The following is a 15,296-nucleotide window of genomic DNA, read 5'->3' as shown; positions in this document are numbered from 1 at the left end:
ACATTCTGTCCCTTCCTATATATTCCAGACTTCACTCTCATAGCCATATAGAATTAGTTGAATGAGGCTATCAAATAATTTTATAGTGTGAAACTGGCCAGCTATTTAAACACGCAGAAGACCCTTTGGACTTTTTTATTAACACTTTTTTTTTATAACCAATTTTAAAGTAGGATCCATGCTATAGAGGTGGGTGTGATGATGAAATATAATTTTGGCTCCCCCCCCCCCAAAAAAATTCTTCTGTCTAGATGCCCTTGATTTTCTGTGACCTTAAGCATTAGTACAAGAAGGATTACGGAGGGGGGGGGATGCTGGAGAGGCACACAAATGCATTGACCCCCGGGCGCCGGAGACCCTTGGTGCGCTACTGGGTGCAAGCCATATGGGGCCACAAGCGGTGGCAAAGAGGATGGAGATTTGGCGGGGTCGCGAGCAGTGCCCAAACTGCTCGCGACCCAGAAAACCACACAGTCAGCGGGAGTGATCGAGAATGAGGTAGGAGTCGGGGCTGAGACCGGGGAGTGACGGCGCAACGGGGGGGGGGGGGGGGTTTGCAAGGGAGAAGGCTCGCCTAGGGCACCTAATCCCCTTGCACAGGCCCTGGGTCTCTGAAATCAGCAGTTCATACTTAAGCTGTCTGAGGTGATGCCAGAAAGCCAGGATATGGAGGTGCAAGAGCACCATGTGGGAAGTGGGGATGATGGGGGGGGGGGGGGGGGGGGGGGGGGGTGCAAGAGAGCAGGAGGGTGAGGATCTGTAAGAAAGAAAGCCAGAGATGGTGATGGAGATGTAGAGAGCCGGAGATGGTGTTGGGGGTGGAACGGGGGTGGAGCAGAGGTGGTGATGGATGGGGTGGTGTGTGTGTGTGTGTGTGTGTATGTATGGTGTGTGTGTGTGTGTGTATGTATGTGTGTGTGTATGTATGTGTGTGTGTGTATGTGTGTATGTGTGTGTATGTATGTGTGTATGTGTGTGTGTGTGTGTGTGTATGTATGTGTGTGTGTGTATGTGTGTGTGTGTGTATGTGTATGTGTGTGTATGTGTGTGTGTGTGTATGTATGTGTGTATGTGTGTGTGTGTCTGTGTCTGTGTGTGTGTGTGTGTGTGTGTATGTATGTGTGTGTGTGGGTGTGTGTGTGTGTGTGAGAGAGAGCCGGAGGTGGCACAGGGGAGATAGGGTGACAGAACCAAAGGTGATGAAATGGGGGTGCTGGTGGTAACTGAGACCTAGATATGGTGATTGGGGTTTGGGAGAGGCAGGGAGAGGAGAGTCAGAATTGTGATGGAGATGAGAGGGGTGAGAGAGAGCCAGAGATAGTGACAGGGAGGAGGAAAAGTTTGAGAGAAAGAGGAAAAAGGGTGATGGATACAGATGTGCATTCATTTTCATTTGCTTTGGTAGTTTATGGGTAAATATTTTACTGTCACACACTATAAAATACTGCTGACACTTTGCATGTGTATATGCTGATTTAATGTGTTGCAAACTGGGCTCCCCCACATAGTCAAAATAAATTAAAATAATGTAATTTTCATATGAATTTTTGCATTAACAATATTTTTGTTTTTAACCCACATGACTACAATAGCTAAGGATATGCAAAACAGGTCAGTAAGAACAGATAGCTTGTGAAACAAGTAGAGGACTGTAGTCCAACAGGAAGAAAAATGCTACAGTAAACCCAAATTATTCATGCTGAACGTCTCCGTAAATAGGTGGCATGGATAATCAAAGCTGTTGTTTTTCAAAATACATTTGCAGTAACTCATTTGCATTTTGTATTAAACCTGAGCAGCAATGAGTCACTTCCTGTAAAATCTCTGGCAGATCAAGAAACCTCTCTATTATAGTGTAATGAAGTTTTATGCAACACAATTGTAATATTGTATGTGCTGTTCTACCGTAGGTGGAAAAGACCTTATTGAAACAATTATTACTGGTAGATTTCTGGGCTGATTCCTCTCTCCCTGCCCTAAAAATCAGTAATGTCATGCCACATGCAAAAAAATATGTCCTAGCGTGATACACTATAACTTCATTACTTAAAGGCCTCTATCTTAAAAATGTATAGCCCGCACTATCTACAATGGCTGGGCAGGTTACAATGCTTGCGGTGGATTTTTTTTTTTAATCAACGATTATGATTTTTTGATCTGTTCCTGCCTTGAGTATTATTGGAAAGGCAGTTTATAAATTTAAAAATCAAGTTAACATACATAAGCCAAAAATATTCACCAAAACAAAAGTACAAGACACATTAAATACGTAGAGCAGAGCTTTCCAAACTTTTCATGTTGGTGACACACTTTTTAGACAAACATAATTTCGGGACACAGTAATTCAGTCTACTAGCAAACCGGAGGTTAAAGGTTAAACGAATGAAATGTATTTCGACAATTTATGTATGTTTCCTTAAATATATACATAATAAAATGTTTCACGACACAACCTATCTTGTGAAAACCTTTCATTTATATTAAAACTATATAATATTCCAAGATTAATGTTATTGTTCTAATTTATGAGTAACAATAATAAAACAAAGTTATTGTGTTATTCAATTTACCTCTTTAATGAGATATATGAGCTTGATGGGATGAACACAGATTTGAATATTTGGTGTTAATAAGAAAGTCCAAAGGGTCTTCTGCATAATTTTAAAAAGCTGGCCAGTTTCACACTATATAATTATTTGATAGCCTCATTCAACTAATTCTATTTGGCTATGAGAGTGAAGTCTGGAATTTATAGGAAGGGACAGAATGTCAATATAAATCCTGCACCTCCAGTTCTGTAACTCTGTGCATCCACTGAAATTCCCCCAAACAATGGAGCTTGGATGTTTCCCTTACAGCTCATCATAGTAAAAGATATTTTCAAATGCTGGTGTCACCTCATAGTAACAGCAGCACAAACACCTTCCTCTGCCAGGTACATTGTGAACTAAAATAAAACCTCGCAAAAAAGACACTCAAAATCTATACTGCAATCCCATTGTAACATAACAGTAATAACACCAAGGACTCAAACAACAATACCCCTACCTGTGAAAACGCAAGGGTAAATATTACACAGGGGCCTAGAATACAAATACACCACCTACTGAGGAAACAAAACAAACCCGATTGCTATAGATCCCTATGCTAGCAGAATCTCTCATCATGGTCACACACACACAGAGCAGAGACAAACCCTCACCAAATACAGAATACAAAATAAAGGAGCACAAATTAAACAAAAACTGAAATGGAAACCCCAAGAAGCCAGACTCTGTGTATTAACAATGGAAAAACAGAACCACCATTCCTCATAAAACAAATAAAATCAAAAAACAAAGCATCAGTTATAATAGTAAAACCATACTAATAAAAGAATATTTTAAAACTACTGATAAATAGAATTTCTATTAATTAAAATCATATACATTTTTTACAATTTCCCAAACACCAATAAAATATTTCAAAACAGCACATATATCAAATAACACCCAATAATTAAAACTAATAAGGATTTTAAAAAGCCCCTGCTGTCCATACGTGGGAGTTCTTGATTTCCAGTCACCCTGATATTGTCCAGGATTAGGAGGTTATCCTCTCTCACACAGACTCACATGTCCATTCTCTCTCACACATACACTGTCACATACATACACATTCATGCTCTTATACCCACCATAACCTCTCGCTCTCACAGACACTGACACACTCTCAGGCTCTAAGACACTCTCTCCCCCTCCACACACAAACTCTTACTCCCCTGGATTTTCTCATACACACTCGCTCTGGCTCCCTCACATACACACACACCCAGGCAAGTTCCCAATCATTCTCACACACTGAAACTGACCCCCAGGCAGGCTCCCATTCATTTTCACACCACTCCCTCACCATCCCCCAGGCATGCACACATTCATTCTCACACACACACACACACATACACCACACACAGGCCGGCATCTATTCTCACACATACAAACCCCAGGAAGACACCCATACATTCTCATGCACTGACACACCCTCAGGTAGGCACCCATGCATTCACACACATACACCCCCAGGCAGACTCCCATTCATACACATGCACACACTAAAGGCAGACCCCCTCTCTTTCTTTTGCCAGCAACCTCGGAGCCTCTCTCATTCCTCTGCTGCCACTGTCACTGCTGCCACATGGCTATTTGGGAGGCGCTGATTGCTGCTATTGGCACTGAAGCCCATTCTGCTGCCTCCTCTGTGCAGGCCCCGTGGGCTTCCACTTCCTCCATGTTGATCTTGTACATTGTGAGATCCGCATGGAGAAAATGCCACTCTTGCACATTACCAAAGATTACATGTGCCAATCAGTAAAAAGTAATTTATTTCTTTTTTTTTACCTTTGCTGTCTGATCTTAGTTTTCTAATCGGTTTTGTCACTCTCACATGCTTTCTCTCTCTCTCACACACACACACACAGGCTCTCACATGCTCTCTCTCATACAATCATTCATACAGTCTCTCTCTTGCACATGCTGTCTGACTCTCACACACCCAGGCTCTCACTCCCACATGCTGTCTTGCTCAAGCACAGGCTCTCACTGTCACATGCTCTCTCTCATACAATCATTCATACACAAGTCTCTCTCTTGCACATGCTGTCTGACTCTCACACACCCAGGCTCTCACTCCCACATGCTGTCTTGCTCAAGCACAGGCTCTCACTGTCACATGCTCTCTCTCATACAATCATTCATACACAAGTCTCTCTCTTGCACATGCTGTCTGACTCTCACACACCCAGGCTCTCACTCCCACATGCTGTCTTGCTCAAGCACAGGCTCTCACTGTCACATGCTCTCTCTCATACAATCATTCATACACAAGTCTCTCTCTTGCACATGCTGTCTGACTCTCACACACCCAGGCTCTCTCTCACTCCCACATGCTGTCGTGCTCAAGCACAGGCTCTCACTCCCACATGCTGTCTTTCTCACACACACATACACACACACACACACACTCTCACATGCTGTCTGCAAAAATTCAGGTCCTCACTCCCACACCCAATCTCTCAATTCACCTCATACAGGCACCCAATTTCTCAACTCACCTCATACATGCACCCAATCTCTCAACGCACCTCATACACGCACACAACTCATCGGGCCCTCAGCCTCTCTCTTACCTCTGGGCCTCCTCTTCACGGGTTGCTGCAGGATGGGCTCTGCAGCGGCCCTGATCTTCTCCGGCCGATCGCAGCGACTCTGATCTTCTCGGGCCGATCCGCGGTGGAGACCCTGCTACCTGGCCTGCTCCTCTTCTGCACGTGGCTGATGCTCCACCTCCTTCCTGCCCGTACGGCTCCGGCAACATTTTTCTTCTGGGGCCGCGCGGGCAGGAAGGAGGCGGAGCACCTGCTCTTCCTCTTTTCTGCCCGCGCGGCTCCGGCAAACATTTTTCTTCCGGGGCCGCGCGGGCAGAAAGGAGGCGGAGCACCTGCTCTTCCTGCTTTCTGCCCGCACGGCTCCGGCAACATTTTTCTTCCGGGGCTGCGTGGGCAGGAAGGAGGAGGAGCACCTGCGTGACATTTTTCTTCGGGCCGTGGTGACGTAAGCTCCACCACGGCCCCGCCGATCTTCCTGCTGTCTCCGGCACAGCGATACTTTACTACTCAGCCGCCAGTGGGATGAGGTCCACCGGCGGCCGCATTGGCTCCCACTTGCCGGTGTGTCACGTGCACCGGGCTTGCGCGACACACCGGCACACTGCAGGCGACACACTAAAGTGTCGCGACACACACTTTGGAAAGCTCTGACGTAGAGGGTAACTTTCAAACAACTATGTGTGGTGACATATAAATGCATATATGGCTGCGTGTAGATGTACGACAGTATTTTATAACCCGTGTGTATCATAGACGCGGATATAATCATCTGATCATGCTTTTCCACCATTAAGAGTTCAAAGCGTGTGTCATGGAACTGAGTTACAAAGAACAAGAATTTATCTACATAGAACAGGGGCTGACCTGCAAAGAACTGGATTTACAACAGGAACAAGTAATAGTAAATAGTTACATCATACATGCATATGTATGCTTATGCACGAATACATGTAATGTATTGAAAGTGAGTATTATAATGCATGGGAACATGCGTACTTTTCCTACCTGTTTTAAAAATGAATGTGCGCATATTTTGATGGCAACTTTCAAACAGCCGCGCGGGCATACATGTATGCACTTATGCCAGCTCGCACCAATGGATATGGTCATTTTATAACATAGGCACGCATGATATAAAATCAGTTGTATACGCATACATGTGCGAGTAATTTTATATGGATGCACGCATATACTCGCAAATGCCGGTTTTTCCGCATGAAAATGGGGGGATTTTTATTACATACATGTGCTGAAGCAATTACCAGTTTTCCCCAGTCAGTTCCCAGTTCAGCCAGGTAAAGGATAGGACTTCCGAATCCTCCTAGTTAATATGCTTCCCTTTTACCTTTTTAAACCCAACCCTTAAAACCGCACTAACTAACCTCTTTTTTTTTTGTTTCATTACTTAAACGCCATCCATAGCAGAAGTAAAGTTACGTATTAGGGGACCCCGACGCGCACTTGTGTGCGCACATTTCATGTTACAGATCTGGACCGCCTGTGCGGACCCCGCCTACGCCTCTCCTCCTTTTCTGCCTGTCCCATCTGTGCACATACCGGGAGATACGTGCGTACATGGGCACGACTTCAAATCCGCGCGGCTCGCACCGGCCCAAGATACTCACATACCTCCCAGCTCTGGAGCGTGTTAGGGGCTTTTAAAATTCACCTGCTTATGCACAAAATAAAGTAGGCCTTATTTGCATAATGCCCGATTTACATGCGTAGGTCCGCATATTTTAAAACATGAAATGAATCAGTTTTACCAATTACTCCACCAGTTCCCCAAGTCCTTCCCCAGATCATTGAGACCCTCCTGGTTCTCCAGCCTGAACTTCCCCAGTTCACCCAGCCTTCCCATGCAGCCAATACTATACAATAAACAAGTTTAATGTCAGTGACGCCAGATAATTAGCAGGTGTAAAATTAGGCAAGTCGCCAAATGTGTGTGAAACTGTTGGCCCCGCCCTGGTACGTCCCTAGACCAGGCCTTTCTTACATGCATATACAGTATGTCTGTGCAAAACAAAGTACAAACCTTCTTTTGATTTTTTTTTAAATACCGATTACATGAATACAGGCATTTATGCTTGTATATGCTAATTTTTATGTGTGTAACTCTTTGAAAATTCACCTCGTTACATTTCCATTGTCAAATAGCTATTAAACATAGTTAAAAGCTCTAAGGACTTAGCAGCACTATTGACACAAGTTTTTACACAGATCAGTAGTACTTAATTTTAACCCATTACCTCATATCAAAGTTCACATCAAAAATCTAATTAAAGAAGGTTTTTATAAACTTCAAATTCTGAGAAAACTGAAGCCTTTTCTGCATCCCCCAGACTTTAGAACAGTACTGCAATCCTTAATTTTTGCAAAATTGGACTATTGCAACTCCATCTTAATAGGATTGCCTGCTTCCACAATTAAACCTCTTCAACTGCTTCAAAATGCTGCCGCTAGATCCTTATCAAATTGTAGAAAATTTGAACACATCACTCCAATCTTGCACCAATTACATTGGCTTCCCATCACTTTTACATAGCATTATAAGATAATTATGCTTATTCACAAAGCGTTATACAATGATTACTCATCTTGGTTACAGAAACCACTATATCAATGTATTTCTACTAGAAAGCTTCGTTCAACAGACACTGGGTTACTCACTATTCCCACCAGCAAAAAAATTCTCAAAACAGCTACTATAAACCGGGCCCCTTCTATAATTGGTCCTACTCTATGGAACTCCCTACCATCGCCACTAAGGACCGACCCTTCTACACCTACCTTTAGAAAAAATCTCAAAACATGGCTTTTTATCAAAGCTTTCCCCCAACAAATACAATAGATTACATCCCCTTATCTATGGTTTTTTCCTTTTATTTTTGCAATATATTGAAATCTGTGTGACAATGATAGGTTATTGCTTTATATAGACCTATTTTTAATCTATAGGGTTGTTGTTTTTTTAACAATGTTTCTTAGTTCCATACGTTATGTTTTTGAACTGTTTTACTGTATTATGTCCTCAATAGTATTTGATGACAATTTGTTTCAATGTAAACTGATGTGATATTTTGAATTGAATGTCGGTATAAAAAAAGCAAATAAATAAATAAATCTCTTTATTTACAACTACAAATGCCTGAGTAAGAAATAAAGCTTTCAGCTATGTTGTTCTAAAGGTCCTAATACATGTTTCTGCTCTTAAATCACCTGGACGAAAATTCTAGCACATAGAGCCAGCTACTACAAACCAGTGGCGTAGCCACGGGTGGGCAGTTGCCCACCCAATTTATACTCAGGCCCACCCAACGGAAGAGGCCTGTTGGAGCAATGCCATTTATTTATTTATTTATTTGATGAGTTTTATATACCGTCATTCGGTAGAGCCATCATAACGGTTTACAAAGTGTGCAATTACTTAGTAGTTGGTTAACAGTATAACAGAGTGAACATTTGACAGAAATTAAACAATTCAAGTCCAGAAAGTATTATTAAGATGAATGAGAAGGGTGTGAAGGTTCTGGACGGAGCGAAGGATTTGAGGTTGATAGATGAGAGTTCAGTTGTGAGTTGGGATGATCAGACGTATGAGGGTCAGTGTAGGATTTGCGAAACATTAGTGTTTTTAGATCTTTTTTGAATGATTTTAGGTTGTGCTGTGTTCTTATATCTTTAGGTAGGGTATTCCATAGTTCAGGGGAGGCAATTGAAAAGGCTGCGACAGCCCTGCCACAGCAAAGAGGAACTCCGGAGCTGCAAGGCCACTTTGGGATCCCATGCATGCGACGGCGAAGAGGAGGGCCGGAGCTGCAAGGCCGTCACGGGATCCTATCCCTGCAACAGCGAAGAGGAGGGCTGGAGCTGCAAGGCTAGGCCCAGAGTGACCGGGTGTGCATGGCACACCCAGGAAGGTGGCAGACCACCGGCAGAGCCTAACCAGTCGGCGGCTGAAGACGAAGAGAGCGCTGGCGCATGCTCATACCCTCTTTCAGGTATGAATATGCATGCATGCACGCCCGCGCACAGCTTCTGCTCACTCACCCCCCCCCCCAAGCAGGAAGATCAGTGGGCCGTACGGCCCGAAGATAGCAGGAGGTCATCAGGTATCCTAGTTTAAGAACATACGCTCAATAGGGACCTGAACCATTTTTTTTCAAAGTTAATAACGATCTATTCATTGAGGGATTGGAACCTTAAAGAGTCAAAGTGGACAGGAAGGGGCCAGACAGGCCACCGCGGGTTCCCATCCACGTGGTGGCAGAAGTAGGACTTTGGCTGTATCTACTGAAAAGGCCCTGCATGTGTGTGGCTTAGAATGGGAACTTGAATGTGTGTATGTGGGTGAGAATGGGTGCCTGTGTATGTGTCTGTGTTGCATAAGAATGGGAGCCTGGGGAGAGATAGAGAGTGAGAGCTTGTGTGTGTGAGAGAGTCTATGAGAGAAAGCATGTGTGTGTATGTGTGAGCATGAGGGAGGAAGGGAAGAAGACAGTAGGAGAAGAGAGACACTGAAAAGGAATTAGGAAATGAGCGAGAAGGAAAAAATGGGAAAAAGAGACCAGGACCAACTGATTAGAAAAATAAAAAGATCAAAGGAAAAAAATATATATATATTTTGAGATTGCGAAAGTTCATTTCTTACATTTTTTATTTTGCTCTTTCTTCAGTATTCCACTATTCAGAGTCTAGTTTCTCAGGCTTTCTATTTTGGTTTTGTCTGCATGTTTCTGTTTCTAATTTGTAGTTTCTTATTTCTATCAGGCTGATACAATACAAACGCGTTAAAAAAATGTGTCCATTTTGGAAGCCTGCTCTTTCAACGCACATAAAGGAAAAGGTTGGTCTCTGCTTTGCCTGTGTGTGTGTGTGTGACTGAATTCTGCTCTCATGTAGTTTCTCTGTAGTAGTCCAGCTTGTTCTGTTATTCCATTGGGTGATGTATTAATGTTCTAGGGCCTGGTGCAGTATTTGCACTGCTGCTTTTTCATAAGGATGATGTTATTTGAATCCTGAGAATCAGTGCTATGACTGTATGGTATGGCAAGGATCTAGATGCCTTTTTTATTTTTTGCAGGAGTTTGTGTTACTTCATAAAGGGGCAGATTTTAGAAAAGTACTCCCGCACGTACTTTTGTTCGCGCAGCCAGCGCAAACAAAAGTACGCCGGATTTTAAAAGATACGCGCGTAGCTTGAAAATCTGCCCCAAAATGTTTAGCAGTAGAGGGATATTTTTTGCTCAGGTGACACCAGAATCTGAATATTTTTTTTTTCATGTTGGTTGGAATGTGAATTGTCCTAGCTCTGCTCTGCACCTATTCTGATGATTAATGATTTTATTGTAGTTATGATGATTTCTGGCTTTCTGCAAAGAGGATTCATGAAAGAATACATTAATTTTTCGTTTATTACATGACTGATTGGATCTGTTTGCTTTCTTTGCTTTTTACATGATATACTTGTACATTTATAAACTGCAATAAATATAAAATAAACTAATACAGATTAATAAGTAATTTTTAATGCTGGTAAGTGCTTGAAATAATTGAGGTAAAATGTTTTAAAGTTTCATACATGATGCATAATGGCTGCTACAAACTACTTAGAAAGCCATTGTAAGGTGCAGTGTATGGCATTATTTATCAATAAGAATACAACTAGGAGGTTTCAGACCTGCATGCCTACAGTCCACCCATGTTAACCTTGTGCCATCGCATGAAAATCAGTTCTGGCTACGCCACTTCTACAAACATTCTGGCTTGGGTCTCATATAAACGTGCAGATCATATGGATGGAATATCTAACAAATTGTACCCAGATGATCTTAGGGCACGAGGAGGTCTGTAAATTTGTAATACATTGTCGAGACAGATTTGAGGCTTTGTGCATGAGAGTCATAATCTTAAATCTTATATGCCACTGCACTGGGAGCCAGCGTAGAACACACAAAATCAGCGAAAAAACACCTCTGACCTGGTCACCCGCCATGACATGAGCACTGGCATTTTGCACAACTTGTACTGCTGTCAGCTTGGCCATGGGTAGACCTATATTTAAAGCATTACAGTAATTGAGGCCAGATAGAACTAAAGCTTGATGAGCCATCCTAAATCATTAGTATTTTAAAAAGGCCTCAATTTATGCAGAATGCGTAATTTCAAGAATGGACTCTTAAACACCTGCTTTTACCTGCGGACCTAAATGAGAGCATTCCAGATGCCAGACCTGCGAGGAAATGGGAATTAACAGACCTTCGAACAACAGAAGGGACAGAATATCGGGAGGCAGATTTAAGGAATTACTTCAAATCCTGCCAATGCTCATTCTTCACTTCAGAACAGGGGTGCTTGAAGGCCGCAAGCTAGTTTGGTATTTGGTATAGGGCAGGGGTCGGGAACCTATGGCTCGCGAGCCAGATGTGGCTCTTTTGATGGCTGCATCTGGCTCGCAGACAAATCTTTAATAAAAAAGTAAACATCTAACAAACCCCCCCCTCCTGACACCCCCCCCAAGACCTGCCAAAAGTCCCTGGTGGTCCAGCGGAGGTCCGGGAGCGATCTCCTGGACTTGGGCTGTCGGCTGCCAGTTGTCAAAATGGCGCCGACGGCCCTTTGCCCTCACTATGTCACTGGGGTCGACCAATGGCGGTGGTAGCCTCTGTGACATAGTAAGGGCAAAGGGCCGTCGGCTGCCAGTAATCAAAATGGCGTCAACGGCCCTTTGTCCTTACTATGTCACAGGGGCTACCGCCGCCATTGGTCGACCCCAGTGACATAGTGAGGGCAAAGGGCCGTCGGTGCCATTTTGACTACTGGCAGCTGACAGCCCAAATCCAGGAGATCACTCCCGGACCGCTCCTGGACCCCCGCTGGACCACCAGGGACTTTTGGCAGGTCTGGCGGGGGGGGGGGGTCAGGAGGGTGGGGGATTGTAGTAAATTAATTTGGTAGGTCTTGGGGGGGGGTCAGGAGGGTGGGGGGTTGTAGTTAGTATGGCTCTCACGGAATTACATTTTAAAATATGTGGCGTTCATGGCTCTCTCAGCCAAAAAGGTTCCCGACCCCTGGTATAGGGGCAGATTTTCAAAGGGTTACGCACGTAAGATACGCGTGTAACCCCCGAAAAGCTGCCCCTGTGCGCGCCAAGCCTATCTTGCATAGGCTCGGTGGCGCACACAAGCCCCGGGACGTACGTATGTCCCGGGGCTTGCAAAAAGAGGCGGGGCATGGGCAGTCCGGGGGCGGGGAGTGGCCTGAGCCTCCAGGCACAGCAGCCATTTGCCGCTGTGCCCGGGATCGTGGGATGGCCATCGGCCGGCGTAATTTCTTCAACAAAGGTAAGGGAGGGTTCTAGGTAGAGCTGGGGGCTGGGGCGGGAGGAAAGTTCCCTCCGAGACCGCTCCGAAATCGGAGCGGCCTCGTAGGGAATGGAGGCAGGCTGCGTGGCTCGGCGCGCGCAAGTTGCACAATTGTGCATCCCCCTTGCACGCGCCGACCCTGGATTTTATAACATGCGCGCGCATGTTATAAAATCGGGCGTAGATTTGTTCGCTCCGGGTTGCGCGAACAAATCTGCGCCCGCGGGCAGGTTGTAAAATCTGACCCATAATGAATATTCAATATGCACATCTGAATGTAACAAGTCTGTGATCTAGATTCACTTGCATATTTTGGTTCTTCTGAAAACCAGACCTGTCTATGGCCCTCAAAGAATCAAATTGCATACCCTAGTTTCGGACAGAGTCGCTTTCTTCTTTGGATTCCACCTAAAGGCTCACCTCTTGCCCCTTGCCTGCAAGTGTTACATTGCTTAGAATTCTTGTCTCTCAAGCTGTAGTCTGTTCTCAAACTCTCCAAAGCGATTATGGGACCACAGAAGGCTGGCAGAACTTTCCTGCATTCTGGTTGGCTATGGCTACAATAGTCGGCAACAGGAGCCAAGAAAACCTTGTTCCAATAGATAAACAAACCAAACACATATTTTCGCATTGACAATGAGCTCTCTGTGTCTCGCATATCCTGTTTGTTAAATGTGTTGGCTGCATAAAAATCCTTAAGTGACTACTTTCAGTCAGGAAATACCCTTCTAGTTTTTTTTTTTTATTATTGCAAGCATATCATTCCTGAGTACATGGAGCATGGGTATATCATTCACATCAAACACAGCTGTTCTGTAGTATAGTGCTCCGTTATTCCGTCTGCATTTTGGAATGCTAGGATGCGAAAAACACAGAAAATAAACAGGTTCTGCACTGTGTGCATGCATTCCTTGGAGATGACCGACAGAAAGGCAAAAAATTGGAAGCCCTGATAATTGGCGCCACTCCTCACAAGTCTCAAACTTTTGCAAATTCATCCTTTTTTTTTTTTTTTTTTGGGGGGGGGGGTAGTATGTGCCACCATGTATCCAATAAATATGCGTGTACTACTTAGAGCAGAGCTTTCCAAACTTTTCATGTTGGTGACACACTTTTTAGACAAACATAATTTCGGGACACAGTAATTCAGTCTACTAGTAAACCAGAGGTTAAAGGTTAAACGAACGAAACATATTTCGACAATTTATGTATGTTTCCTTAAATATATACATAAATAAAATGTTTCACGACACTACCTATCTCATGAAAACCTTAAATTTATATTAAAAATATATATTCCAAGATTCATGTTATTGTTATAATTTATGAGAAACAATAATAAAACAAATTGTCTGTCCCCCACACACTCATCTCTCTCCTCCCCCCAGCACATGTCTGTACCCCACACACTCATATCTCTCCCCCTCAAGCACATGTCTGACCCCCACACACTCATTTCTCTCCCCCCAGCACATGTCTGTACCCCACACACTCATATCTCTCCCCCTCAAGCACATGTCTGTCCCCCCAGCACGTTTGCCCCCCACTCACTCATCTCTCTCCCCCCAGCACATGTCTGGCCCCCACACTCATGTACCTCGTCTTTTTGATTGTTGCCAGTTAAGTGCTTCACTCCCTTCCATGATCACCAGACACTGCTGCTTGCAGTCAGTACTCTTCATGGCCAGGCCTCATCGGCAGCAGCAGCCAATGCAAGGATGGCTGGGCTCGTTCCACCCACCAAGCCCCCCCCCAAAAAATGCGATTGACAGCAAAAATCACCCAATAATAAGCAACCCATAAACTGAAAAAAAAAAGTGAATCTCTAGAAGAAAAAAAAGCCCAAACTCGCATCAGAGTTGACCAGGCTTGCGCGACACACCTGCACACTGCAGGCGACACACTAACGTGTCCCGACACACAGTTTGGAAAGCTCTGACTTAGAGAAAAGGAAATCTAGAATTGCAGAATCACATGCACTGCCCTATCCCGTTAGGTATTTTTCCCTCTTACACTAATTATCTACATTACATGTTTTTGCTACACCCAAATATTTGCAAGCCAGAAGAGGGAGGAGTCCCACAAAAAGGAGAAAATTCCAGATCCAACTTGTTAGCCATACTTAAAAATAGTGAGTCAGAGCCGCCTTACAGTAATACTCACAGCAGTGTGTGCTGCCTCTCATTCACAAAAGGCTACCTTAGGCTGGACAATTCCCAGTTTTCCAGCCCCTCTTGTATTCCTCTATCAGCCCCTTCCTCTTCCCAATCCCGCAACATAAAAGTTCAGAATTACTCTGCAAAGGGGAATTTGTTTTCAGTAAACAAATATGATTTCAGCATTGCTTTTTCACCAAACCATTTACATCTTTTTTTTTTTTCCTCCTTGCTGATTATCTAATTTTATTGGAAAATTACTCAATATATTTGAGGATCAACAAAATATATCCTGTGAACACAACAGGAGAATTATTTTGTGTAAACTATATAAGGGGCGAGAGATGGAATAAGAAAAGTGCTGGGTGCAGCTGAACTCATTAGTGTCTGTCTCGTGCAGCGCTCTGCGGTGTCTGGTGAGACAGAACGTCTTGGGTGGGGGGAAAAAGGTTTTAACATTTGTCATACTTTGCAAAGCCTTCTCCTCATCCAGCTCCCATCATCATAGACTCATCGCATGCAGCCTCCAGCGCTTTTCTAAATTCCTTCCACAAACCTTCTCTGCCTCTGCCTGGGTACATCTCCTCTCAAAAATATGTCATGTACTGCAGTATATCTTCTTGCAGTACA

The 15,296-nt window shown here is 44.0% G+C and overlaps 1 protein-coding gene across 2 annotated transcripts in view; it reads right to left on the bottom strand.

Annotated features, from left to right (window-relative positions):
* The window catches only part of LOC115093104 (neuronal PAS domain-containing protein 2-like), a 260,661-nt gene that overhangs the window by 142,166 nt on the left and 103,199 nt on the right, over positions 1-15,296 (bottom strand). The window lies entirely within an intron of this gene.

Source organism: Rhinatrema bivittatum, chromosome 5, assembly GCF_901001135.1.
Source record: "Rhinatrema bivittatum chromosome 5, aRhiBiv1.1, whole genome shotgun sequence".
NCBI classification, from domain to species: Eukaryota; Metazoa; Chordata; class Amphibia; order Gymnophiona; family Rhinatrematidae; genus Rhinatrema; species Rhinatrema bivittatum.
Note: the sequence above shows the minus strand (reverse complement) of the source record. Positions and strands in the feature narration are given on the sequence as shown.